This window comes from Pangasianodon hypophthalmus, chromosome 8 (assembly GCF_027358585.1).
Source record: "Pangasianodon hypophthalmus isolate fPanHyp1 chromosome 8, fPanHyp1.pri, whole genome shotgun sequence".
Taxonomy (NCBI): Eukaryota; Metazoa; Chordata; class Actinopteri; order Siluriformes; family Pangasiidae; genus Pangasianodon; species Pangasianodon hypophthalmus.
Window position 1 is genome coordinate 5,319,753 of NC_069717.1, and position 4,090 is coordinate 5,323,842.

A 4,090-nucleotide genomic window follows, 5' to 3' on the forward strand; every position below is an offset into this window, starting at 1 on the left:
TTAAAAACTGAAATTGAATATCTTTAGCCTAGGCCTCAACTGTAGTAGCAGCTACAATTGTGGGAGAAAACCAGAGAACCCAGAGGAAAACCATGTGGACATGGGTAGAACATGCACACAGACAGTAATCTGAATTTGGGTTTGAACCGGAGATGCTACTCAGCGCACCACTGTGCCACCATGAATGAATATAAATTACAAAGTAATATTTTGTATTTCAGTATCAGAAATTCTGGCAATCTGTGAAATCAACCAGCAGTGATATTTCTCAGTATGTTCGCTGTTTACATTACTTGGTTTTGCAAAATATAATAAACCTTCCAGCAATTGGATTATGTAAGAGAAATTTCAGCACCTGTGGTTTTAAAAGAATACACAGGGAGTGCTGTCTAATAAACACAGAGGAGAATTTATCATCATGAAAGCTAAATGAAGCAAAAGATTTTAGGTGTCTTGAATACACACATTACTAGTTTATGCCATATATTACTATTGTCTCAGACTGGGTTGCATTTCCATGTGCTGGGTATCTTTTTTGTTTTTTTTTTTGTCGTTACTGAACTCATGATGTATTTATCAAGACTTTCATAAACTGAGCCAGGAATGTAAAGTGAGTAAAACATAAACACAACAAAAATGGCAAATATTACACGTGTTAATTATGATGAATTAATGATGATTTGTTCATTTTAACTAATGTTAATATCAGAACCTTAATGTAAAGTATTGGTTAACATAATTCAGTTGAATTTATAGGCCACTATTTCACGATTCTTCATAGTTCAGTTATGAGATACTCGTTCTTTTAGCTAATTAAAAGAAATAAAATGGCATTATTAATTTATATGAAAAGGGAATGAAATAGAATGCCTGCTCCTCACTGTGATAAACAAATGCACCCACGGTGTTCACTTCAAATCACAGCCTATATTTACTCCTCAACCTGTACCGCCCGGCCTTGGGTGTCGGATCGACGTGACAACGCTGATCCTCGCGGAATAAATAAACAGTAAACCTGCCGGTGGTGAGAGATTAAATTGCGATGCTACAGTGCCACTTCCCTGCAGGCCTGCTTGAGTCTTCATCCATTATCCAGTGACTCGATGAGGCTTAAGAGAGGCGGAGATGCCAAAACCTGACATGATGATGAAACAGATACAGAGATCAGTGTGACAGACGGGTCATAGCCCACTTCGCACTCAATGGAGTCCATATTGATTTCAAAACCAGATACGCTCGGCCAAGCGGTCACGTCAGGCTAAAGTTGCCTTCCCAGGACACGTGTTGCACATAAAGTAACTGAATATGTGTAAAGTAGCTTTGCTTTGCCTAAAGTATTAATAGTAAAAGTTGATCATCTGTAATAAAAATAATCAGAGATTTGTATATAAGAAAGCAAGAAGTGTCTGTGTGTCATGCATTATTTCCAATGGAGACAAATAAAAGAGCTCAGGTTATTGGAAACTGGAAATGCATGCGCACGATTTAAGACGCGAGCGCAGACATGACTGACATGCATATAATGGACATGTTGGTGATATATTCCAAAACAAATCACAGCTCATCAGGATGTTGCTCTCGAGTTACTAAGCTGCCTGTAGCAGTAGATTAACTGATGCGTGCAAAGCTTCACAATGCTCCTGTCAACCCAGTCCATGAAAAGCAATCTTCCTTTCTATCTATCTGAGGAGAAATTCCTCCTGAGGAACAATCCTATAAAAAAAAACTATTATTTTAATTAGCATTCATATGCATACAGGTGACAAATTAAAGGCAAACTGATGGGCCTGTCACACTGTGGAAAGCATTATTTTTGACTCTTTCTGATCAGAAGGTTTTGATTAATTTTCTATAACTGCAGCTCATATAGAAGTTCCAGCAGATCACAGGTTTAATTTAATGCATTTGTTCTCATAAGTTATTGTTTCTATATTAACAACAATTTACTTATTTACATAAAAAGTGTAATTGTTGATATGGTGAAGTTTTCTGTCAGGAGATGTTTATTTAGCATTTTTGGAAGGAGTCTCCAGTGTCAGTAACTATAAGTTTTCTGACACAGGAACATCTTCAGGAAAGAGGACTTTGTGTTCTGGTTTCTAACATGACAAGCAGCATATTTAAAAAAAAAAATTAACTTCAAGGTAGAGAAAAAAGAGAGGCTGGTGAGGGAACAACTGTTTATAGCTGCTATAAAGTAAGTGATAATAGGAACTAACTTGTTTAATGGACATTCCATAATATTAAACATAACTATAAATAGATAAAAAGTATGGTGAGTTGCTCTGTATTTAATAAAAAAAAAAAAAAATTACCGTGGAAAATAATGTTGGAAAATAATCAACTTCGGCATTTCATCTTTTATGAAAATGGTGTTTTGCATAAATATTTATTGGCACCCCAACCACTGACTTTACACTTCCATTATCAGTGTTTTGAGTCTTTATTTTGAGTGTTATTTTGTAGAGAAAAATGTGGAAATTCTTGTCTGTTGTAATATGCTATAGATATACACACATATGCTATAGATGCAGGAAATAGACTTTCGGTTTAAACACACTTGATTATTTCTTTAAGATTGTTATTCAGTGCTAATAAATAATTTTTATTTGTGAATTTGATGCACATGTATGAGATTAACATCATTTACATGACAAAAATCCACTAAAACAACAGTTTTTCTACATTACATACATAAAACATTGCTTCAAAATGCCACAGTGTTCTCTGAGCTCAGTGAAGATATATATGTATGTAGCTTTGAAAGCAGTGTCAGTTGTGCTGAAACTGTTACATACATGCAGGTGTTTAACCCCTCCGGCAAAGAAAGAGCGATTCTGTCAAACCTTAATGCACCCGTTTCATTTAGAATTAAAAATGCATGAGACTTTTCTTCAACTATTTATCTTTGTCAATGAAAACAGGCGTATGAAAAAGCACCCACTATCAATCTCACACACCTCTAACCCCTGAAAGAGGCCTCTGGAGATGAAGGGACGGACACCAGCACACACTCTCTCTCTCTCTCCTTGTTCTCACCCCACCTCGCTGATCTCAGCTCGTCTGCTCTGCTCATCCAACATCGATGCTGTGTTCCGTTCTGCAGCATAAAAATGACTTGGGAGAAATATAGCGAGAGATAAAGGAGAGTGGCCATTAACAGAAGGCAATCTATCTGGTAATAGAAATCATTACGGATGCATCATGAATAAATAATGTGTCCTTTTTTCTTTCTTTCTTCTCTCTCTCAATCGCTCTTCTCTGTCCATTCATTTCTCAGCAGGGTTTCCTCTGTGTTCTCCAAATTCTGCAGAAGAGGAAATGGTGGAGATTTAATTGAAATCTAATCAAGCTGATGAGGCAAGTGAAGAGAACTTAGTCTGCTGCTGGAAGGGGTTAGAGGGGAAAGAAAGAGTGAGAAAGTGACAGAAGCAGGACGTTTGGGAAATGGAGTCATTTTTCTCCTCCGTCAAGGAGGAATTGTGTGATTTGTGTTCCTTCCTCTGGATGTATAACGTATACCAGAATAACTAAAATGTAAAGGAGAACTATAATAAAGACATAATCATTGCAGGAATAGATTTATTTTATCCATGCTTGGATACTGTAGTCAGAGACTTGTATTAGGGATCTGTATTATATGTGTTAGGATCAAATAGAGGTAACTAAATTTAATTAGACTTTCCATTTAAACTGTAGATTTTTGTGAGAAAGAAAGAAAGAAAGAAAGAAAGAAAGAAAGAAAGAAAGAAAGTGATTCTAGGAGTGTATGTTTTTTGGTCATATTTTTAAAACAATGGTTAACATAACTATCTTGGTAAGACCATGGTAATATCATGGTCTAGGGTATAAGAACATGTATATCTTATACTATGGTAAAAGATACCTTATGCTACAGCGCTGTTGAATTCTTAATACTTATCGTTCTTATTGTAACAGAAATTTTCTGTTAATTTCCTGATGTCTACATCAAACAACAGAATGGGGAATAAATGTGATCTCAGTGACTTTGACCGTGGCATGGTTGTTGGTGCCAGAGGTGCTGGTTTGATTGTGAAATCTCCTGGGATGTTCACAAACAGACTCTAAA